This window comes from Mus musculus, chromosome 6 (genome assembly GCF_000001635.26).
Source record: "Mus musculus strain C57BL/6J chromosome 6, GRCm38.p6 C57BL/6J".
Classification (NCBI taxonomy): domain Eukaryota; kingdom Metazoa; phylum Chordata; class Mammalia; order Rodentia; family Muridae; genus Mus; species Mus musculus.
The window spans coordinates 7320849-7346447 of record NC_000072.6 but is presented as its reverse complement, the minus strand read 5'-3'; the positions used below and the strand labels follow the sequence as shown (position 1 = coordinate 7346447).

Here is a 25599-nt window from a genome sequence, read left to right as displayed (position 1 = left end):
TCCTTCCTTCCTTCCTTCCTTCCTTCCTCCCTTCCTCCTGCCTCCCTGCCTCCCTGCCTCCCTGCCTCCCAGCCTGCCAGCCTTCCATCTATCTTTTGACAGGGTCTCACTATGCATCTTTAGCTTGCCTGGAGTTCACAGAGATCCATGTGCTTTTTGAGTCCTGGGATTAAGAGTGTGCACCATGTCTAGCTCACTGAAATAGCTGTTCAGCAAGCTGGAGGAGCCTCCTGTCTCCCTTTCCCCAGCACAGCGATCAAAGGCATGAGTTACAGTGCCTGGCATTTTATGAGTGTGCCATGGATCTAGTCCTCCTGTGTTTGTAGTAAATACTGTGCAGACAGCAATCCCCTCCCCTCTCACAGGCTACCTTACAAGAGGAGAGTTCTCTGAATACCCCACCTAAAGTAGAGCATCAATGAGCTCCTTGTTTGTTTGTGCTTTTATCACCAGAAAATAAATAGTTTACTCATGCCATTACCCAGCCTCTGCTCTGAGTAGAAGCTGAAGCTCTGTAAAGGCAGTGGCCTGATTGGCACTGCACAGTAGGATTCACTGCAAGCCCCCAATAGTACCTGCAACCAGTCACATGACTTAACTGTGAAGGTCCAAAGGCTACAAGAAGATTTTAAAGATGAGAGTTGCTTTCCAATCACTTCTTTGATGCCCTTCATCCTAGTCATTGGTATGGGAAAGCTAATTTCAAGTTGAGTTTGAGGACATCTTATTCTCTTTGTTTCTTCTTTTTCATGTGTACATGAATACATGTGTGTAGGTATATGTATATGTACACATGTGAGGCCTGACTTATGTTTTATTTCCTTAAATGGAGATTCCTGTGATTATGTCAGTCATACCTACAGAGGCAAACCTCCTGACCTTAACATCCTTACTCACACATGCTTGCAAAATCCATGGTTTTACATTTACAGAACCATTATGGAGAAGTAAATCTATTTAAAAGACTAGTACTTGGCCTGCCATGCTAAATGACATGAATACAGTTTTATTTTAAAGGCACATCAATTTTGTACAGTGTTACAATTAAATTTCATCAACTGAAAGTAAAGGGATTCATTTTCTAGAAATTAAGTACTGCTTAAGAAATAAATTGTCTTCTTTTCTGTTTTTCATTATCGAGGTTGTGTGACCTCAAATCGGCCATGCTTTCCCACAGCCACAGTTTCTCAATCTTAAGGGAAGGGGATAGGATTTCAGTTCTTTAGCTAGAAGCCTATCTACCACTCTCCTACCATTCAATTTTATATTCAGAATTACATTTCCAAAGCAGGTAGAAATTCTACTTTTTCTGCAGTACATCAAGAACTAGACTTTGCCTTTGTATTTCTTTCTTTCTATCTATCTATCTATCTATCTATCTATCTATCTATCTATCTATCTATCTATTCAGTTATTTATTTATTTTGTTCTATTTTGTGTGCCTGAAGCATAAGGAGTCTGTGGCTTGCAACTAGAAAAATAAGACAGCTCTGAGATGCTATAAAATAAAAAATTGGTACAACCTTTGTAACTGCCCTAATAAACTGAAATTCCCTGAAACTATTTTTTCTCACAGGAAATGATGTTATACCTGTTACTTTGGGGCATAATAAGAAACAGTATATTGTATAACTCCTGAGGGTATAAATCTTCTTCTAAAATATGTTATTGCTTTCCCATTTTCCTAAACAGCATATTCATTAGAACAATTATTTCAAATACATAGTCGATATCTTATATGTTCTGGAAATTTTATGAAATGAAACACCGAGGAAGGAGACTTGTAAAGCTGGTGAGCATGTTCAGCTTACTTGAGGTTCACTGACTCATGAGGGAGCTCCATGCAGGAGAGAGCCTACAGGAGGCGTTTGTTGTTTGATATCTCTAAGCTATTGGTTTAAAACTGGTAAGTAGACATCAGACTTCATTACATCTACTAAATTTATACATTGTGTTTTATTATGCACTACTTTTAATACAACTACAGTTGAAGTATGTCTAACCTGCTCTAATAACGTTAACAAGAAGAAATCTGATCACAAATCTACACAAGTGTCCTGAGCAGTGGCCAGCAGAAGGAGGTGGGTTCTCTATTGAGTCTCCATTCTTGCTTCTGTTACTATTCATCATCAGCCATGGGCCATTCACTCTTTTCATGTGTGCTTACGAATTCATAACTTAAACACCCAAATAATTACAAGTGTCTTCTCTAACTTGAAGCATCAATTGTTTTGTTGTTGTCTGCAGAAAGAGCAGAGGAGGTTTAGTGGATGGAAGGTCAGTGCTCAGGAAATCTCTGGATGCTTCCTGCAGAGCAGTGTTTCATTATAAGTTATCTTTATATTGCTGTAATCTGTAAATGTTCTATTGGGAAGCCATAAAACATTTTAGATAATGATTCCTACTCTAAAGATGCATGCAATATATTTACTATGCACTACTCTTAATATTACCGTCTCTTATTACTCTACATAACTGACAATAGCATTCCTATCATCAAGTGATCATACATCAAACAGACAGTGAAGGCCTTCTTTATATCAAGTATTGTGCTAAACTCTGGAGATACAAAGGAGATAATTTGGCTAGAGCTCTGCAGCTATAGTTGTCATATGTTAGAGGAAAAAGGAGTTGTAATTAAGTCTAATTGTAATTAAGACTGTACCATCATGCTAAAAGCAATGTGCTGAGCCAAGACAACAACTTAATAAATGAAATTCTCAAGGAATTTATCAACTTGTATCAGGAATAAAGAATAATTTATAAGCATCAGGGCTTAGTCATATTCATGTGTGGCTATCCTTGTGACTTTGCTGAGAGTTTTCCTCTAAATTATTTAATTGCAAAGGGAATCTGGCATGACATGGAGAACTCAATAGCTTTAAAAGCAGAAAAGGAAAATAATGATTAGTGAGGTGACCTTTGCTCAAGATTTCAGATCCATTAAATAGTGTGGCACATTCTAATTAACATTCTGAAATTGAAACTTCTAAGGAGTATCAGGTATAGTAGAGCAGAAAATGTTAAATGCCACCCAGACATTTTACTGTAAACAGAGCAAAATTACAGAGATGCCTTATTTTTGATCCTATAAGCATGCTTTATGTGAAATATTTATATCAACTGCCAAAAAAGTCTTTGTCTAAATCCATTTAGAATGTATGGCATATTGTACTTGTTGGGGCGACATCTCTTTCTCTTTGTGTGTCATAATGTATTCAGTGATGATTTGAATGTCTGACCCTCCTGTCTCTACTTCTTTAATACTGGATTAAAGCTGTGCTCCACCTGTCCCTGTTTTATATAGTCCTGGGAATTAAGCCCAGGGCTTAATGCATACTAGGCAGGTATACTGCCTGCTGAACTATGCATTTTCTAAATGACAAGTCTTAAGATACAAAATTATTTTTTCACCATAGCTGTTACAAAGGTTAGATGGTTCAACAGCTGAAGCCTTGACCCTGAGCTGATTAAGTAGTCTTTATCAACTGCCCCCCACTAAACCGTAACTTAGCAATTCCCATTGAACTGTTCATGTTCTTTTCTGTTATGAGTCCATCTCTTGAGATCCTCATTCTAACTGCCCTGTACTAGATCACATCTTCCTGTGAGCACTACCCCTAATCTTGTAATAAAGGAAGGACAGGAGAGTGTTAGAGAAAAAAAAATGGCTCTGTAATTAAGGCCCAGTTACTTTTCTATTGCTACAGTAAAGCAGCATGACTAAGGCAACTTATAAAATAAATCATTTCATTTGACTTGTAGTTTCAGAGGATTACAGCCCACAGGTAGTACAAAGTAATAGCTGATATCTCACATTTTAATCTTAAACCAGGAGGCAGAGAAAGAGAGGCCTGGGGAATGGCCCAAATCTTTTGAAACCTCAAATCTCACTCCCAGTGACACATCTCCTCCAACATGGCCAAACCTCCTAATCCTTCCTAAATAGTTTTACCAACTTGGGATGTAGTCTTCAAATATATGAATCTATGGGGCCCATTCTCATCCAATCACCAACATTTTACATATTCATTTTTTTGTAAAGATTTATTTATTTTTATTTTATGAGTGTTTGTATGCAGGTATATATGTATACTACATAGATGCCTAATACCAATGGAGGGCAGAAAAGGACATGAAATCCACAGGAACTAGAGGTGCAGATAGTTGTGACCTGGAGATTAAGAACCGAACCCAGGTCCTCAACAAGTTTTCTTAACTGCTAAGTCATCTCTACAGCCTATTTACTCTCTTGATGGAATCTTTGAAGACAAGGTATTGTTTTGCACAATTCTCAACATCATTTTTTTTTCTTTCTTAGTTTGGTCTCTTCCCTGGGGTTTCCTAGTCTGTGGGACTGTGTTATGATCATTAATATATATCAGAAGCACATTGAAGTGCTGTGAAATTTCTACACTGCGTTGTTTACATATCCCTGGCTCTCCATTTACTGTTCATGAGCTAGTAACTGGAGGTCAGTGATAATTCTGAGAGCTGTATCTTTCAAACTCTTAGCAATATATTTCATTTAACTAGGGAGCTTTCCAAACATCAGTTGCCTAAGCCTTGGTTTGGGACGCTTGTGGTGACTTCACTGTGAAAGTAAGGTTGGGAACCACTGAGAATGAGGGAAACAGTATGTCTTAGTTATTATTTTGTTGTTGTGAAAGACACCATGACAAGAACAACTCTTATTAAAAAAAGCATTTAATTGAGGGCTTTCTTACAGCTTTTAAATAATGACTCCATTATCATCATGGTAGGAATCAAACAAGCATGGTGCTGGAACAGTAGACGAGAGTTTTACATCCTAATCTGAGGGCAGCAGAGAGAGAGAAAGAGAGACAGATAGACAGACACATAGACAGACAGACAGACTGAGACTGAGACTGGGCCTAGAGTAGGATTTTTGAGACCATAAAGCCCATCTCTGGGAACACACCACCTCCAACAAGGCCACACCTCCCAATCCTTTTCCAACAGTTCCAGTTACCGGGAACCAATTCCCAATCATATAAGCCTATGGGTCATTTCCTTTCCAAACACCACATTCCACTCCCTAGATCTCAGAGGCTTATTATAGCCATTTCATAATGAAAAATACACCCAGTCTGGCTTCAAAAGTCCCCATAGTTTTTTAGTCTTAAGACTGTTTAAAAGTCCAAAGTCTTTTTTGAGATTCAAAGAAATCTCTTATCAACAACTCCCTGTAAAATCAAAATCAAAATAAAAAAAGCAGTAAAATTTCATGTACTTCCAACATATAGTGGCACAGAATATACATTATCATTCCAAAAGGGAGGAGAGGGGCATAGTGAGGAAATTCTGGACCAAAGTAAGAATAAAATCCAGCAGGGCAAACTCCAAATTCTACAACTCCTAGTTGATGTTAAAGGGTTTCTGACTATGACACATTTCTCTTTCTTGGGCTAGTTCTACACTCTTAGCAGCTTGCCTTGGTAGGTACCCCACAACTCTGGCATCATGGTATCTACAATGAAATCTAGGCTTCTTTTTACAGCTTCGAGCAATGGCCTATCTGATTTTCCATGCAGGGACACCCCTGACACATGCCTGGTATCAGCAGCTTTCCTTAGCTATGGAGAAGACTCTATACCTCCTTTCCTGTATCTTTCTTGACTCTAAATCCATGTGGTTGAAGATGCCAAATTCTACTGCTTCCTAGACCTGAAATCTGACCCTCTCCTAAATTGTATTTGTATAAGCTTTCATTGTTATGGATTCCTTAAGCTTTTCTTTAATTCCTTTTCACAAATTGGAAGATTATCTGAATGGACTCTTGCCTTTAGGGCGCTGCTTCCTTTATCCCATTTTGAATCTGGCCTTTTAAAAAACTTTTTATTTCCTTGAGTGATCACTAATAACCACATTAGAAGTCAATTCTGGATTGTCTTGAAATCTTCTCAGTCAACATCAACCCAAAAACTCTTCAATTTAGTCTTAGGCAGACATTTTAGAGAAGAGGAAAAAAAGCTCAGATTCTTTGCCAAAAGGTCACAAGAAAGGTCTGTAGTCCAGTTGGTAGTATTCTTGTCCTCTGAAGCCTCTTAAGCTATGTTGTCCAAGTTGCCCTCAGCACCACTGTCATCCATATTCCTTCTAGGATGACCCGTTTATCCCAACTGGAAGCTTTCAACTGCCTTTTTAGTCCACAGTCGCAGTTTTTCATATCCTTCCAAATAATAATAGGGTCAGACATGACCCCCATTTCTGGTCCTGGCTTCTCTCTTAGTTATTGTTTTGTTGCTGAGAAGAGACACCCTGAGCACAGCAACTCTTATAAAAGAAAACATTTAATTAAAGGCTTGCTTACAGTTTTAGAAGTTACTCCACTATCATCATAGTGGGAAGCAGATAGACTTGGCACCACAGTAGTAGCTGAGAGCTGCTGATCCACAAGCAGCAAGCAGGAAGAGAAAGATACTGAACCTAGGGTGTACCATTGACACCTCAAAGTGCACCCAAGGGGCCCACCTACCCCAATAACTTCACACCTACTCCAGCAAGGCCATACCCCCTAAACTTCTAAAACAGTTCCACTCACTGAGAATCAAACATTCAAACACATTAACCTGTGGAGGCCATTTTCATTCAAACCACCACCGAGTATCTTTTTTTTTTTTTTTTTTTTTTTAGTGTTTTTTTTTTTTTTCCATTTTTTATTAGGTATTTAACTCATTTACATTTCCAATGCTATACCAAAGGTCCCCCATATCCACCCACCCCCACTCCCCTGCCCACCTACTCCCCCTTTTTGGCCCTGGTATTCCCCTGTACTGGGGCATATAAAGTTTGCAAGTCCAATGGGCCTCTCTTTCCAGTGATGGCCGACTAGGCCATCTTTTGATATATATGCAGCTAGAGTCAAGAGCTCCGGGGTACTGGTTAGCTCATAATGTTGTTCCACCTATAGGGTTGCAGATCCCTTTAGCTCCTTGGCTACTTTCTCTAGCTCCTCCATTGGGAGCCCTATGATCCATCCATTAGCTGACTGTGAGCATCCACTTCTGTGTTTGCTGGGCCCCGGCATAGTCTCACAAGAGACAGCTACATCTGCGTCCTTTCAATAAAATCTTGCTAGTGTATGCAATGGTGTCAGCGTTTGGATGCTGATTATGGGGTGGATCCCTGGCTATGGCAGTCTCTACATGGTCCATCCTTTCATCTCAGCTCCAAACTCCGTCTCTGTAACTCCTTCCATGGGTGTTTTGTTCCCAAATCTAAGGAGGGGCATAGTGTCCACACTTCAGTCTTCATTCTCCTTGAGTTTCATGTGTTTAGCAAATTATATCTTATATCTTGGGTATCCTAGGTTTGGGGCTAATATCCACTTATCAGTGAATACATATTGTGTGAGTTTCTTTGTGAATGTGTTACCTCACTCAGGATGATGCCCTCCAGGTCCATCCATTTGGCTAGGAATTTCATAAATTCATTCTTTTTAATAGCTGAGTAGTACTCCATTGTGTAGATGTACCACATTTTCTGTATCCATTCCTCTGTTGAGGGGCATCTAGGTTCTTTCCAGCTTCTGGCTATTATAAATAAGGCTGCTATGAACATAGTGGAGCATGTGTCCTTCTTACCTGTTGGGGCATCTTCTGGATATATGCCCAGGAGAGGTATTGCTGGATCCTCCGGTAGTACTATGTCCAGTTTTCTGAGGAACCGCCAGACTGATTTCCAGAGTGGTTGTACAAGCCTGCAATCCCACCAACAATGGAGGAGTGTTCCTCTTTCTCCACATCCTCGCCAGCATCTGCTGTCACCTGAATTTTTGATCTTAGCCATTCTGACTGGTGTGAGGTGGAATCTCAGGGTTGTTTTGATTTGCATTTCCCTGATGATTAAGGATGTTGAACATTTTTTCAAGTGCTTCTCTGCCATTCGGTATTCCTCAGGTGAGAATTCTTTGTTCAGTTCTGAGCCCCATTTTTTAATGGGGTTATTTGATTTTCTGAAGTCCACCTTCTTGAGTTCTTTATATATGTTGGATATTAGTCCCCTATCTGATTTAGGATAGGTAAAGATCCTTTCCCAATCTGTTGGTGGTCTTTTTGTCTTATTGACGGTGTCTTTTGCCTTGCAGAAACTTTGGAGTTTCATTAGGTCCCATTTGTCGATTCTCGATCTTACAGCACAAGCCATTGTTGTTCTGTTCAGGAATTTTTCCCCTGTGCCCATATCTTCAAGGCTTTTCCCCACTTTCTCCTCTATAAGTTTCAGTGTCTCTGGTTTTATGTGAAGTTCCTTGATCCACTTAGATTTGACCTTAGTACAAGGAGATAAGTATGGATCGATTCGCATTCTTCTACACGATAACAACCAGTTGTGCCAGCACCAATTGTTGAAAATGCTGTCTTTCTTCCACTGGATGGTTTTAGCTCCCTTGTCGAAGATCAAGTGACCATAGGTGTGTGGGTTCATTTCTGGATCTTCAATTCTATTCCATTGGTCTACTTGTCTGTCTCTATACCAGTACCATGCAGTTTTTATCACAATTGCTCTGTAGTAAAGCTTTAGGTCTGGCATGGTGATTCCGCCAGAAGTTCTTTTATCCTTGAGAAGACTTTTTGCTATTCTAGGTTTTTTGTTATTCCAGACAAATTTGCAAATTGCTCCTTCCAATTCGTTGAAGAATTGAGTTGGAATTTTGATGGGGATTGCATTGAATCTGTAGATTGCTTTTGGCAAGATAGCCATTTTTACAATGTTGATCCTGCCAATCCATGAGCATGGGAGATCTTTCCATCTTCTGAGATCTTCTTTAATTTCTTTCTTCAGAGATTTGAAGTTTTTATCATACAGATCTTTCACTTCCTTAGTTAGAGTCACGCCAAGATATTTTATATTATTTGTGACTATTGAGAAGGGTGTTGTTTCCCTAATTTCTTTCTCAGCCTGTTTATTCTTTGTATAGAGAAAGGCCATTGACTTGTTTGAGTTTATTTTATATCCAGCTACTTCACCGAAGCTGTTTATCAGGTTTAGGAGTTCTCTGGTAGAATTTTTAGGGTCACTTATATATACTATCATATCATCTGCAAAAAGTGATATTTTGACTTCCTCTTTTCCAATTTGTATCCCCTTGATCTCCTTTTGTTGTCGAGTTGCTCTGGCTAATACTTCAAGTACTATGTTGAAAAGGTAGGGAGAAAGTGGGCAGCCTTGTCTAGTCCCTGATTTTAGTGGGATTGCTTCCAGCTTCTCTCCATTTACTTTGATTTTGGCTACTGGTTTGCTGTAGATTGCTTTTATCATGTTTAGGTATGGGCCTTGAATTCCTGATCTTTCCAAAACTTTTATCATGAATGGGTGTTGGATCTTGTCAAATGCTTTTTCTGCATCTAACGAGATGATCATGTGGTTTTTGTCTTTGAGTTTGTTTATATAATGGATTACATTGATGGATTTTCGTATATTAAACCATCCCTGCATCCCTGGAATAAAACCTACTTGGTCAGGATGGATGATTGCTTTAATGTGTTCTTGGATTCGGTTAGCGAGAATTTTATTGAGGATTTTTGCATCGATATTCATAAGAGAAATTGGTCTGAAGTTCTCTATCTTTGTTGGATCTTTCTGTGGTTTAGGTATCAGAGTAATAGTGGCTTCATAAAATGAGTTGGGTAGAGTACCTTCTACTTCTATTTTGTGAAATAGTTTGTGCAGAATTGGAATTAGATCTTCTTTGAAGGTCTGATAGAACTCTGCACTAAACCCATCTGGTCCTGGGCTTTTTTTGGTTGGGAGACTATTAATAACTGCTTCTATTTCTTTAGGTGATATGGGACTGTTTAGATGGTCAACTTGATCCTGATTCAACTTTGGTACCTGGTATCTGTCCAGAAATTTGTCCATTTCGTCCAGGTTTTCCAGTTTTGTTGAGTATAGCCTTTTGTAGAAGGATCTGATGGTGTTTTGGATTTCTTCAGGATCTGTTGTTATGTCTCCCTTTTCATTTCTGATTTTGTTAATTAGGATTTTGTCCCTGTGCCCTTTAGTGAGTCTAGCTAAGGGTTTATCTATCTTGTTGATTTTCTCAAAGAACCAACTCCTCGTTTGGTTAATTCTTTGAATAGTTCTTCTTGTTTCCACTTGGTTGATTTCACCCCTGAGTTTGATTATTTCCTGCCGTCTACTCCTCTTGGGTGAATTTGCTTCCTTTTTTTCTAGGGCTTTTAGATGTGTTGTCAAGCTGCTAGTATGTGCTGTCTCCCGTTTCTTCTTGGAGGCACTCAGCGCTATGAGTTTCCCTCTTAGAAATGCTTTCATTGTGTCCCATAGGTTTGGGTACGTTGTGGCTTCATTTTCATTAAACTCTAAAAAGTCTTTAATTTCTTTCTTTATTCCTTCCTTGACCAAGGTATCATTGAGAAGAGTGTTATTCAGTTTCCACGTGAATGTTGGCTTTCCATTATTTATGTTGTTATTGAAGATCAGTCTTAGGCCATGGTGGTCTGATAGGATACATGGGACAATTTCAATATTTTTGTATCTATTGAGGCCTGTTTTGTGACCAATTATATGGCCAATTTTGGAGAAGGTCCCGTGAGGTGCTGAGAAGAAGGTATATCCTTTTCTTTTAGGATAAAATGTTCTGTAGATATCTGTCAGGTCCATTTGTTTCATAACTTCTGTTAGTTTCACTGTGTCCCTGTTTAGTTTCTGTTTCCACGATCTGTCCTTTGAAGAAAGTGGTGTGTTGAAGTCTCCCACTATTATTGTGTGAGGTGCAATGTATGCTTTGAGCTTTACTAAAGTGTCTCTAATGAATGTGGCTGCCCTTGCATTTGGTGCGTAGATATTCAGAATTGAGAGTTCCTCTTGGAGGATTTTACCTTTGATGAGTATGAAGTGTCCCTCCTTGTCTTTTTTGATAATTTTGGGTTGGAAGTCGATTTTATCCGATATTAAAATGGCTACTCCAGCTTGTTTCTTCAGTCCATTTGCTTGGAAAATTGTTTTCCATCCTTTCACTCTGAGGTAGTGTCTGTCTTTTTCCCTGAGATGGGTTTCCTGTAAGCAGCAGAATGTTGGGTCCTGTTTGTGTAGCCAGTCTGTTAGTCTATGTCTTTTTATTGGGGAATTGAGTCCATTGATATTAAGAGATATTAAGGAAAAGTAATTGTTGCTCCCTTTTATTTTTGTTGTTAGAGTTGGCATTCTGTTCTTGTGGCTGTCTTCTTTTTGGTTTGTTGAATGATTACTTTCTTGGTTGTTCTAGGGCGTGATTTCCGTCCTTGTATTGCTTCTTTTCTGTTATTATCCTTTGAAGGGCTGGATTCGTGGAAAGATATTGTGTGAACTTGGTTTTGTCGTGGAATACTTTGGTTTCTCCATCTATGGTAATTGAGAGTTTGGCCGGGTATAGTAGCCTGGGCTGGCATTTGTGTTCTCTTAGTGTCTGTATAATATCTGTCCAGGCTCTTCTGGCTTTCATAGTCTCTGGTGAAAAGTCTGGTGTAATTCTGATAGGCCTTCCTTTATATGTTACTTGACCTTTCTCCCTTACTGCTTTTAATATTCTATCTTTATTTAGTGCATTTGTTGTTCTGATTATTATGTGTCGGGAGGAATTTCTTTTCTGGTCCAGTCTATTTGGAGTTCTGTATGCTTCTTGTATGATCATGGGCATCTCTTTTTTTATGTTTGGGAAGTTTTCTTCTATTATTTTGTTGAAGATATTAGCTGGCCCTTTAAGTTGAAAATCTTCATTCTCATCAATTCCTATTATCCGTAGGTTTGGTCTTCTCATTGAGTCCTGGATTACCTGGATGTTTTGAGTTAGGATCCTTTTGCATTTTGTATTTTCTTTGACTGTTGTGTCGATGTTCTCTATGGAATCTTCTGCACCTGAGATTCTCTCTTCCATTTCTTGTATTCTGTTGCTGATGCTCGCATCTATGGTTCCAGATCTCTTTCCTAGGGTTTCTATCTCCAGCGTTGCCTCGCTTTGGGTTTTCTTTATTGTGTCTACTTCCCCTTTTAGTTCTATTATGGTTTTGTTCATTTCCATCACCTGTTTGGATGTGTTTTCCTGCTTTTCTTTAAGAGCCTGTAACTCTTTAGCAGTGCTCTCCTGTAAATCTTTAAGTGACTTATGAAAGTCCTTCTTGATGTCCTCTATCATCATCATGAGAAATGTTTTTAAATCTGTGTCTAGATTTTCGGTTGTGTTGGGGTGCCCAGGACTAGGTGGGGTGGGAGTGCTGCGTTCTGATGATGGTGAGTGGTCTTGATTTCTGTTAGTAGGATTCTTACGTTTGCCTTTCGCCATCTGGTAATCTCTGAAGCTAGCTGTTTTAGTTGTCACTGTTAAGAGCTTGTTCTTCAGGTGACTCTGTTAGCCTCTATGAGCAGACCTGGAGGGTAGCACTCTCCTTAGTTTCAGTGGGCAGAGTATTCTCTGCAGGCAAGCTCTCTTCTTGCAAGGCAGGTACCCAGATATCTGGTGTTCGAACCAGACTCCTGGCAGAAGTTGTGTTCCACTCACTAGAGGTCTTAGGATCACGTGTGGAATCCTGTGTGGGCCCTTGCGGGTGTCAGGCGACTCAGCTGGCAAGGTAGCCGGGGCTCGAGTGGAGTGGAAGGGGTTTGTGCCCCAGATCAAGCCCGGGTAGCCTGCTTCCCTATGTACCGCAGTCTCAAGTTCCACGCGATTGGATTGGGGTAGGCGCTGTGTTCCACTCACCAGAGGTCTTAGGGTCCCGTGGGGAGTCCCGTGTGGGCCCTTGCGGGTGTTGGGCAAGACTCTGCTGTCAAGGTAGCCCGGGGCTCGAGTCTCGAGTCGAGCGGAAGGGACTTGTGCCCCAGATCAGGCCCGGGTAGCCTGCTTCCCTATGTATCGCAGTCTCAAGTTCCGCGCGATTGGATTGGGGCAGGCACTGTGATCCACTCACCAGAGGTCTTAGGGTCCCGTGGGGAGTCCCGTGTGGACCCTTGCGGGTGTTGGGCAAGACTCTGCTGTCAAGGTAGCCCGGGGCTCGAGTCTCGAGTCGAGCGGAAGGGACTTGTGCCCCAGATCAGGCCCGGGTAGCCTACTTCCCTATGTACCGCAGTCTCGAGTTCCGCGCGATTGGATTGGGGCAGGCACTGTGGTCCACTCACCAGAGGTCTTAGGGTCCCGTGGGGAGTCCCGTGTGGACCCTTGCGGGTGTTGGGCAAGACTCTGCTGTCAAGGTAGCCCGGGGCTCGAGTCTCGAGTCGAGCGGAAGGGACTTGTGCCCCAGATCAGGCCCGGGTAGCCTACTTCCCTATGTACCGCAGTCTCGAGTTCCGCGCGATTGGATTGGGGCAGGCACTGTGGTCCACTCACCAGAGGTCTTAGGGTCCCGTGGGGAGTCCCGTGTGGACCCTTGCGGGTGTTGGGCAAGACTCTGCTGGCAAGGTAGCCCGGGGCTCGAGTCTCGAGTCGAGCGGAAGGCCACCACCGAGTATCTTAAATGGAAAAAGATTTTACATGCATGCCTATAATAAATGATTCGAGCTGTGATAACCTGTAGTCACACACCAGTCCCAGGTGTGGAAGGCCACATTGTCGACTGCTTAGCTTAGTCGGCCTTTGGATAGAGCTGTGTTACCTTTAAAGACACATCTCTCATATCCAAGTGGGATTTACTTTTCTCATGCTTACTGCTCACTCGTTATGTGCCTCTAATTTTTTATAGATCGCAAATATCAAAAGTATTTTCCTTCACTTCCAATATGCTGTAGCTGATCTTTGTGGTTACTCCACCCTGAAGGACATCCATCATAACTCTCCCTTTTTTCAGTGTGATAATTTCTGAAGGATACAGCATGGAAAAGAGCAAAGCTAAATGGCTCCATGGTGGGCAGGTCTCACAACTACCATCACAACCATATAGTCAAGATTAACTTTATCAGTCCTGGGTCACATTGACAACAAACCCTTTTCATACAGTGAGCTTCACTACAAATGTCACCCACATCTTTTCTTTCTATTCAAAGTCCATAATCCAAGTTCTATCATGAGAAAAATATAAGAAAAATCATAATTGAGGAGTGTGCTTTTATAACATTTTTAAAAGATTGACAGTGTGACATGATCTAGAGTCATTTGGGAATGTGGAAGCTCAATTGAGAAGTAACCCCAATCAGATTGGCAGGAGGCCAAGCCTGTGCTACATTTTATTGATTGATTGATTGATTGATTGATTGATTGTTTTTCACTCCAGAAATTTTTGTTCCTTTTATTGAAAATGTATTTTTTCTTGAATAATGTGTCTTAATTATTGTCTCCTCCCTTTATTCCTCTCAGTTCCTCCCTGTCTCCTCTCCCATTAGGATCTATCCCTTCTGTCTCTCTTTAGAACGAAAATGAAAAAGTCTTTAATTGGGTAATAATAAAACATGATATAATAATGTGACAAGTATTTACATATGTGGTAAATTTTGATATTACCTTTGCAACATTTCCATAAATCTAAAACTACTTTAAATTAAAATTTTATTTTAAAATTTTAATGTTTTATTGAGAGCCACAGGATCATAAAATTTTTAGGTAGCAATGGTTCTTAAATTCTGACCCAATGCTATTAAATTAATGATTCCAAAACTGAGCATTTACCACAATCACCTTTGGGACTCTTTAACCCTGATTATTCTGCCCTGATCCCCAGAGATTTGGTAGGGCTCAAGGATTTGATATTCTAAGAGCCAAGATGATATTAGTCTGCTAGTCCATATGCAAAACCACTACTGGGGGTAAGGGAGGGAGTCTTGGGACTCAAATGAAGTTTTCATTTGTTCATTTTCATCAATAAAGAGGGTGAGTCAGGTTTATTTGAAAGGATTTCTTCCTGTCATTGTGCAAACCTTGATATCATAATCATTGATATATAATGCTTTTCTTAAATCTTCAGTTAACTTTTTAAATTGCACATTTGGTTTTTCATAATTAGTAACTGTTTTCTTTGTCAAGTTTGGTTCTGGGGAAAGCTACTTATAAGCGATTGCTAGAAATTTCCAGGTAAAGGGTAGTTTTATCCTATAAATCTATACGATTATGGTGCTCATCTTAGAATGAACTTGGAATTTGTCGCCTCAATAATGTATGCCCTAAAATAATCGGTTGAGAGGAAGCCCATGTTTGGATGCTTGTACCTGTGGTTCGTGTCTGTGAAGACAGATTCTGAAAGAAAAGTGTAGGAGGGCTAATCAGCTTGACAAATGTCAGAGGGCTCACAGCACAGATTTGGATTGTCTTGTTAGCTTGTTAGCGGTTGGGCTTGTGTGGGGGTCAGGATGCATACCGCGTGAGACTTTGAGCATGAAGCTGTCAATGCCCTGATTTGAAGAGTCCTCAGAACTGCTTGCTTCAAGACTTGCTGAGAATAATGACATCTGTATCATTTTTTTAATGGATCTTCAGCTGTGGATAATTAGTTTAAAAGAAGAATATTTAGTTAGCTGGGGGAAGGGGTTAAGTTTATGGTATTTCAAAATAAGCTGGATTTAGAGAAGGCAGATCACTGAAAGCCTTTGACAGGTTATTAATTCCTTTCATGCACATGGTTTTATTTCACCTTAGATCTTTACGAAAATGTTTGAAAATTTTGTGACTTTGGTAATTGCAGGGTAAAAATCCACGACATCACTCAGGGTTGTTACCCTGAGCCAGAGTCATCTAAAAAGCTTAATCCTGTGAGACTGGTGCTGATTCTTGCTCTCAAACACAAACATAATAGAGGGTTCTCTCATTCTTAGTTTGACTAGCAGGTTTGTTACAATGTCTGGGGCAACTCTCTGTATCACATCAAGGAGCTTCGGCCCCAGCTGCTGCGCCAGCATATGCTATGCGAAGAGTGAGGACCCTAGTCTCTCTCTGAGCAGCAGATGTGGTTTTCTTCCTCGGAGCATCAGGGAGTGCTTCCCCAAAAGCAACAGCTCAAATGTGAGAAGGGAGCAGCCTGCACTGTGGGGGTGGCACCACTCTGCTCATTCACCTGAGAGAGAAAGGGGGATGCTGGGAACGAAATAGCAGGAGGAAAAAATAGAACTGTCTACTGGGGGACTGACATCTAGGATTGTCAAAAGTCCTCCTCCAGCTCTTCATACTCAAGTTTATTTAATAATAATCTAGAAGGCAATGGAAAAATAGGCACCATGTTTCAGGAGTTTCTCTTTCACACTGAATATCACTTGTCTTTCCCTGAGCTTCCAGAACTCCGTTCTCTTCTTCTAGTTACTTCTGTTCCTCTCTGCTACACTTGTGCCTCTCTGCTCCCTCTTGCTTCTTTTCCTCTCTGTGGTAAGCCAGGACAATAACAGGACCATGCACTCATGCACTGAGTGACTTTTCTTCTTCTTTCACATATTGATGCTATGATGATCCAGCTTCCATTTTGCTTTGTCTGTTTCTGGTTCCTTCTGTTTCCTGTGGTCCATTTGAGTCCAGGCACAGCCATACTTATCTGCTTGTCCCCATTTATGTTTTGTATCTCCAGAGGTTTTTTTTTTTTTTCCTCCATAATATCTGCCATACAAATAAATGGTTAAGCTGCTCTCCAGTGACTGTATCACCACCTATATCATTTGTTTCTTCTTCTTTTCATTATTTTCCCCCTTTTTTAATTAGATATTTTCTTCTTTTACATTTCAAATGCTATCCTAAAAGTCCCCTATACTCTTCCCCAGCCCTGCTCCCCTACCCACTCACTCTCACTTCTTGGCCCTGGCGTTCCTCTGTACTGGGGCATATAAAGTTTGCTAGACCAAGAGGCCTCTCTTCCCAATGATGGCTGACTAGGCCATCTTCTACTACATATGCAGCTAGAAATATGAGCTTTGGGGGTACTGATTAGTTCATATTGCTGTTCCACCTATAGGGTTGCAGACCCCTTCAGCTCTTGGGTGCTTTCTCTAGCTCCTATATTGGGGGCCCTGTGTTCCATCCAATACTGTGATCATCCACTTCTGTACCCAAGATACAACTTCCAAAACACAAGAAAATCAAGAAGGAAGACCAACACATGGATACTTCATTCCTCTCTAGAATACGGAATAAGATATCCATGGAAGGAGTTGCAGAGACAAAGTTTGGAGCTAAGACGAAAGGATGGACCATCCAGAGACTACCCCACCCAGGGGTCCATCCCATAATCAGCCACCAAACGCAGACACTATTGCATACGCCAGCAAGATTTTGCTGAAGGGACCCTGATATAGCTGTCTTCTTTTATTTCTTATGCTACTGGTTCTGCCTTGTATTCTAGCACAGAGCATTGACTTTGTCTGGAGTAGTATCAATCATACTTTACACATTAACATTAGTAGTTAAATACAGTCATTGCTTACTAGTTGTGGATTTGAATAAGAAGTGCCCCACATGAACTCACATATTTGAATACTTAGTCCCCAGCTGGTGGCACTGTTTTGGATTTTGTGGAACCTCTTGGGCATGGCCGGCAGAGGTGGATAAACCTGGGCATGCCTTTGAAGGTTAGATTTTAGCCCCATCTCTAGTTCCAACTCCTTGGTCAGATCTACTGAGCTGTAAGGAGCCCTAGCTACATGCTTTGACCACCACAGGATCTGCCATGTTTTCTTTGCCATGATGGCTGTAGCTTCTCAAACTGTGAGCTGAAATCAACCCTCCCTCCCTTCAGTTGCATTTGTTGGTTATCTGGTCACAACTATGAGAAAATGCATTGGTTTCCAACTCATGTTTTGAAGTCATACTACATCCTGTAGAGGAAGGATGTAGCAAATATAGTTCTCTGCCAAACCAGTGGTCCTAGCATGAGGCTGGGAGACGTCTCCTTTCTATTTGATTAAACTCAGGAACAGAAGCTTCCTAGTAATAAGGGGAAGAAGTGTTTAGAAACAGACACAGACTTTTAATTCTACACTCACTAACGGAACTTAGCATTTCCTACTCGTTTAGAAACTTTGTGATTTCACCTGGGGAAAAAAAAAAGGAATGATGGTTGTCTGTCCTCACAGGATTGCTTTGCAGAACAAATGAGATTTATACACACGATTGCAAATGCTACTATCTATGTGTGCTGAACAGATACAGAGGATATTGTTTTCTGTGAAGAGCTATCAAGTACACATTTGGTTATCTTGTCAGTTCCTAACCTGTTCTCACAACTAAGCTTGCTCTCTCTACTGTGATTTCAGCATACTTACCTACTTGTCTGTGGACAGCATACCATGAGGTTTTCTTCTGTGAGAAGCCTCTCAGGACCTTAAGCAGATGCTTCAGGGACTACTGTTCTCTGTATTGATGAAAAACAGGTCTGGGGGCTACGCCAAAGGCTACAATCATTTGCAAAGAAAAAAACCTCAATTAGTCTGTGGGCCAGCTTGTGTGGGATTTTCTTGGTTGATGATTGATGGTGGAGGGCCCATTTTGCATGGTGCCATGCCTGGTCTGGTGGTCCTGGGTTTTATAAAAAAAAATCAGGCTGAGCACAATGAGGAATAAGCTAGTATGCAGCACTTCTCCATGGTAGTGGACTCCACCCACTCCCGCCTCCAGGTTCCTTCCCTCTTTGAGTTCCTGCTCTGACTTCCTTTGATAATAAACAGTAATGTGAAGTATTAGCAAAATAAACTCTTTTTTTTTCACTGAGTGGCTTTGGGCATAGTGTTTCATCAGAACAAGAGAAACCCTGACTAAAATAAAGGTACCTGGGCATAAATTTTAGGCTACTTTTATTGTGTTGTTGGATAAATGTTCCAACTTCTCAACCTTATAATCTCTCATCTTGATAACTGTGACAATTGTTTCTTCAGTGTTCTCAAAAAGCAGAGGCCAACTCCCACTAAGTGTTCCATAGTAAGAATGTTGAATGTGTAGTACCAATGTGTTAAACATGGCAAAAGCAAGGCATTGGCTAGTGAAGTGTGAGGCCAGGAGTAAGATGAGAAGTCAGGGAAAAAGACTGCTTGATACAAATTTTGTTCAATTGTTTACATCAGTGTTTAAGCTTCAGATGACTCTCTTGGGTTACTTGGTTCTCTGGTCCCATTGGGGTTGTCATTCTTGGCCCTTTTGCTTGTGCTTTGGAGACAGTGGAAAGACGATACTAAATGTGGTAGCGAATGGTTCTAGCATTTGAGTAGAGATTTCTAACATCTTTCACTTAGGGATAGCTAGCCCTCAAGTCTTGCCTAATGCCCACACCATTACTACGGAGAGTTCCAAGCCCACTCCAGGGTGTCAAGAGGTAGATTATTCCTTATTGCAACAAAGAAATGATTCAAGGTGACAGATATAGAAGAGCTGTGCACTAGCCTGCTCTTAATTAGCAGAGACTAAAGGCCACATAATGGAAATCCTCTTAGGGAGAGCCTGGTGGTACCAAATAATCCTCTTTGACAAGTCTTCCTCTGTCAGTTTTAGGCAAATTAACAACTTCAAAGAAATGGCAATTGTGCCTGTCTTCCAGCTGTGGTGATTCCGAGGCTCAGTGTGATACTTTTAACTGCTTGCCTGATCAAAATGCCTGAAAGCCCCGTCCATTCCTCCAGAGGATCATTAAGAGGAAATGGAAGTGTATCCACTGGTGCCTGCCAATCTTTTCCATCAAATGCTATATTTGACTGACAGGTGACACTCTGCTTCACAGTATGTGGTAAAGTCAGACCAACCCAATCTGGTCCTTACAGGAAATTGAGGAGCCCCAGTCATTTTAGGAAGAAGCCATTTTCTAAATGTGAGTGCTGCTCACTCATCTCAGTTTCTTTACTTTCCCGGCTTGGTGTCGGTTCACTTCGGAAGCATGTGAATTACTGTTGGGGAAATAGTGTTGTGGGTTTCCTCTACCTACAGCTTTTCACCCAAGCCTGCAGTAAAAAAAGAAACTGAAACTTCTTTATGGCTACTACCTTGCTGATCACTGTTGCTAACTTGATGACTGGTCTGCATCTTTAGTTTATCCATTATCTCCTTATTTCCCTTTGGGTTCCAGCCACTTCTTGCTTGCTTGTCTCATAAATATAGAGCTTGAATTTCTGTGCAATATAAAGTGGGTTGTTCAATAAGACATGTGAATAAAAGCTACTCATCTTTATGGATTTTACCATGGTGAGTTTGGGGCATCTAGAATGGATGAAGAATTGGTTTTCTCTGTGTCTAGGTTATATAACATATACCAAAATTATTTTTAAATATAAGAGAAGTTGGAAACTAGATACATCTCCTATGGTGACGCTTCCACATACTTCATTGCCCGGATTTAAGAGCTACTGGTTGGTCCATTAATTTGGACAGCTCCTCTGGGCTCTTTCCCCTTGTCTCTGACTCTATGATGACTGTTCTGAGATGTCTCCATTTCCTTCTGTTCTCTACCTGGGCTTCTTAACAGGCAGCCTCTATTCCTCCTCTGAGAAATCAACATTCCCACTTCACTGAGAAAAAAAAGTCCCTAGCATCTTTCAACTAATGCCTAAACATATATAGTCTTGCTTACTTTCTAGTCTGTCTCTTTTTGTAAGTGAAGTTTCATTGAAACATGGTCATATTTATTCACTTATATATGGTCTACATCTCTGTTTCAGAACACAGAGCAGTTCTGAATCACAGGGATGGAAAACATGCTTAAAATGTCTACCATATAGCTCCTGTTAGAAAGTCTTCCAAGCCCTGCTCTAGGGAAAATGATAATCTTCCTTACAGGAGCCTCCACCCAGTCTACCGACTAATTCCTCCTGACATTTGCTTTATCTATGGCCATCAGTTCCTGTTCTTCCTCACATCAATATCTTCTTCATTGGTTATTTCTCTGGTATATAAGTTAAGCTGCTTTAATTAAAGATGGTTCTGTTCTTCACAAGTGATATAAGCATTGTCATAGGAATAATGCCTGCAGGGGCAGAGCAGGGACAGAGGGTTTCTAAGTGTGTTTCCAATGTGGTGGTGTTGATGTAAGGTCTAAAAAGGTAGTTTAGCTATAAGGGCTCTGCCTTCATCAGTGGATTAATACTATCATTAGGGAATAACTAGGGTAGGTATCACAAGACTGGATTGATTTCTGAAGGGTATAAGAGTAAATCTAGCCCCACTCTGGCTCCTTCCCTCCTGTCTCACCATGGGACATCTCTCTCTCGCATCTAACTCATCCATGATCTGCCTTCTGACATCTTATGATACAGCCAGAAGACTGTCACTAGAGGTTGATAGGTCAGGTGGCTCAGTCTGGGACTTTCAGCCTCTAGAGTCTTGAGCTAAACAGACCTCTTTTCATTTTCCATTTCCCATTGTCTGGTGCTTTGTGTGGCAGTCCCCAAACAGTAAGACACTTGACTTTGCTGGATTGTTTTAATTTCCCTTGGCAAGAGTGCCAACCTTTACAAATAAAGGATCTGGGTTTTCTGAGACCTTGTTCCTAAAGCAATATAGAGGCAAACCTACATTAGGCAGGTTTTACCTTTAGAATGTTATGCCAGCTCTATACAAATTTCAGTCTCTATTTATGACATTTAAAAATATCTTATCTTTAATAGATTTTCTTTCAGTTAAGCCTGTTTTTTCATAAATCTGTTTCTTCCATGGAAATGCCAAGGTGCCTCTACACAATGGAGCATTTTTACAACTGGGGAGCTTTAAGGTATAATTTGCATGATAATGTCTACAGAATTTCATTTATCCTTCCTGGGGAGTGTGTGAGTTTAGATTCTGAATTGATAATGAGCGAATTAACTAAAGAAAATATCAATGTCAGGATCTCTTTCTATGATTTAAAGAAGACCGTTATAAATGCCCTTTAGGGGTCAATCTTTAAGGCATATTTTATAGGATATTCAGCTCATCAGCTTAAAATCTTTCCTTGGATCTTCCATCCCTGTTGTTAGGTTGTTAAGTATTCTAACTCATCTCAATGGTTGGTCTTTAACTTAGAAGGTGGCAATCTACTCAGGACTCATAGGTCAGCATGTTCCTGCTTCCTAACCACCACTAGTAGCTGTGACCCTGAACAGGGTCAGGTTCCTAATAACAAGGAAAGCTGATTGGTGGTATAGCAAGACCTCTCTCTATTGTTAGGATTGTAACCAACCACTCCCAACATACATGCCACTGTAATAAGAGACAAAAACAGGCTCTTTTAAGAGAAATATTTGTCAAACTTCACCTTCATGTTGTCAATTTGCCTCTTTCTTTTTTAAAGTCAGGTTGGTTTCTGTACGTTTGTAAATGCAGTGACACTAGGTGATTTTTAAGAAAGGAGAATGGAATTACAAGGACTGAAATGACATCACTCTAAAGTATTAATATGGGTCTAAATGAAGTAGCAGTGGTGTAAGTATGGCTTTGCTTCAAATCATAGCTTTAGAATAGAAGCAAGCCATGGGGCGCACCCACCCCTCATTTCCTGCAAGTCTAGAATAAGTATGCCATATGATTCTTTTTCTGTCATTTGAGATTCCATTAAATTTGTCACCCACATGTTATCTTTAAAGAGCCTTTAATCATCACATCAAGAGCATCATCATTTCTGGATATTTGCTCAACACCTTTTGTCCAAAATAGCTGACATTTACTAAGTACTGAGACTATGGGGCAGGCAGCCCAGTTCTGAGAGCTTGTGTATTCCAAAACATTTGGTCCTTGCAAAACCAGTGCCAGAAGACCTCTTCTTACTCTGCTTGTTTTAACATTCGATGCTTGGCAGTCTCTGGCTATCTGAGCAGGAGTCATGCTCACAGCACTGCACTGCTGTCTGTCATAGTAATCTATGATCTATGCACAGAAGCATGCACCCCAGCTTCATTGGGAGCTGCACAGAACCCTATGTGCAAATCTCAAAGTAAACTGAAGTTCCCAGAAATAAACCACACCTATGATGCGGACTCTATAAAGCTGAATGACTCATGAACTTCATGATTGAGAAAGTAAAATGTTACAGATAAAAGCTCAATTATCCTGGGTTATATCTACTTTGGTCCTTACTACTGTATTTGGTAAATGCCTCTTCATTCTACAGCTAATCAAGTCTCATGTAACCACTTCCACAGTAGAGCCTGTCTTTGAGGATGACATAAATCCATGTTCTTGAGAGGTAGCCCCTTGTATTTGGGTAAAGAATAAATTCTCTCTCTCATTCCCTTTGTGGTAAAACTGTCTGTGTTAATACTAAGCATTATATGATTTTAGACTAAGTCTATTAAAAGTGTTTCTCTAATATTGCCTCCCTTTTTCTACACAAAAATGTATTGTTTGAAAGCATCTTCTAACCTCAACCCCACCTAGAAAACTACTTTACCTTTAAAGGGAAATCACCACCTATTGATTAAAGTGGTATACACATATGATCAGATGTTGTCAAAAAACCAGTAAAGATATTCATTGTATCAACAACATAATATCGTTCTATATTGGACTCTCGTGGCCTCTGTGTGTGAGCATTACAATGCTACCAAAAGGTTAAGCAATTGCAGGATCAGTCCCTACCCTGAATGGTCACAATTACTTCTGCCTAGATTGAGAACAATTTATTGAATGTATTCATGGTTCATTGACTTCTCCTAAGAATTCTCCAGTCACCTGAATTAATGTCATGCTTGAATAGTAGAAAAGGTCTAGCTGCTTTTATTTTGTGATACAGTCTTACCATGAGCAATGGAAGCAGATGTCTGTGTGGATATAAAAAGGAACTGTAGGGTAGGAGAAGCAAAGGTTTAATTGGGAGAGATAAGTAGATCTCAGTACCTGTGGCACAACTGAAGAACAAGTAATCATCAGAGTGGCACTGGGCAGAATTTTCCAAGCTTGGAGAACATGATAAAGTGCCTTGAAGCTCAGTCAAATGTTTCACAGAAGCTGATAAAATGACCTAATTTCCCCAAAATCACAACCATTGATTAATTCCTAAATCAAACATCAATTTAAATTCTTTGTTTCCAGGACAAAAACACATGGTTGGAGGTCAGTTAAAGTAAGTTATTCTGGGCCATCCCTTTTCCTGAAAAACAAAAACAAAAATAAAAACAAAACAAACAAACAAAAAAACCCCAAAAAGTCTTATTTAGATGAACTCTTTGCCTCCTTTCCACATAGTTACAACCCTGCTTGTTGGTATTCTTGCCCATACTGTGGAAAGCACCAGTCAACAGACTATTTTTTTTTTTAGGTATTTATTTCATTTACATTTCCAATGCTATCCCAAAAGTCCCCCACATGCTCCCCCACCCACGCCCCCACCCACCCACTCCAACTTCTTGGCCCTGGCGTTCCCCTGTACTGAGGCATATAAAGTTTGCATGACCAATGGGCCTCTCTTTCCACTGATGGCCGACTAGGCCATCTTCTGATACATATGCAGCTAGAGACATGAGCTCCAGGGAGTACTGGTTAGTTCATATTGTTGTTCCACCTATAGGTTTGCAGATCCCTTTAGCTCCTTGGGTACTTTCTCTAGCTCCTCCATTGGGGGCCCTGTGATCCATCCAATAGCTGACTATGAGCATCCACTTCTGTGTTTGCTAGGCCCTAGCATAGTCTCACAAGAGACAGCTATATCTGGGTCCTTTCAGCAAAATCTTGCTGGTGTATGCAATGATGTCAGCGTTTGGAAGCTGATTATGTGTTGGATCCCCGGATATGGTAGTCTCTAGATGGTCCATCCTTTCGTCTCAGCTCCAAACTTTGTCTCTGTAACTCCTTCCATGGGTGTTTTGTTCCCAATTCTAAGAAGGAGCAAAGTGTCAACACTTTGGTCTTCGTTCTTCTTGAGTTTCATGTGTTTAGCAAATTGTATCTTATATCTTGGGTATTCTAAGTTTCTGGGCTAATATCCACTTATTAGTGAGTACATATTGTTCAACAGACTATTCTTAACTGCTTTCTCTTCTTGTTTTACCAATGAGTCCAAAATTCCTCAGTTAAGGTAAAACCTAGCAATTATTGACATTATAGAAAAGACTGATTGAAGGCTCCAAACCCTGAAGTCATGGAACTGAGAACTATTTCAGAGATCTCTCTCTGAAATCACTACCCATGAAAATCCTCACTAAATGATTTAGATCAGTGGTCAATAGAGTGAGGAACAGTGAACTATGTTGCTAATACCATTCAAAGTACATCTAGAATTTATGAAGAGATAGATCCTACCTATACATGCATATTTGAAGAGAGAAGATGTGGGACCAAAGGGGACTTTAATCAAGGAAATTTTTTTTTCTTGTTAGTGAGAATTAGAATCTATTTACTGGGGAGGAGCCCCCATCCTTGGTCATTGTTTTATAAATTCACTTGAAATGCAGGTAGACTACTCTGGGTCTGTAGGTTGAGCTTCATCTCCTAACAAATGTTCTACTGAGCATCATTAAGAGTATTAAATAAAAGGTCTAGTTAGTGGCTACCTCCTATAAGAAATGTAACAGTGAAAGGAAAAGAAAAGCAACAGTCCATGAAACATGCAGGGAGTAAAGCAGGTCTCTGGAGGGGATTCCATGGTGGCTTTTTATAAGGCAATGTTTTTTAGGACATGAGAAGACAGATTAACATGTTCTCACTGAAATCATTATCCTAACCTCAGCAATAGAGATGGGAGTTCTCACACATGGAAAACCCGAATAACAACCCTTTCACATTAACCACTCACTTTC

At 40.4% G+C, this 25599-nt stretch overlaps 1 long non-coding RNA gene across 2 annotated transcripts in view; it reads right to left on the bottom strand.

Annotated features, from left to right (window-relative positions):
* The window catches only part of Gm19272 (predicted gene, 19272), a 77659-nt gene that overhangs the window by 33130 nt on the left and 18930 nt on the right, over positions 1-25599 (bottom strand). Inside the window, exon 3 of one of the 2 annotated variants that reach the window (NR_167656.1) lies at positions 18178-18306. The exons of the other annotated variant lie outside the window; for it this stretch is intronic. This is a non-coding gene — a long non-coding RNA (predicted gene, 19272). The remainder of the gene's footprint in view (positions 1-18177; positions 18307-25599) is intronic. 2 annotated transcript variants of the gene reach the window in all.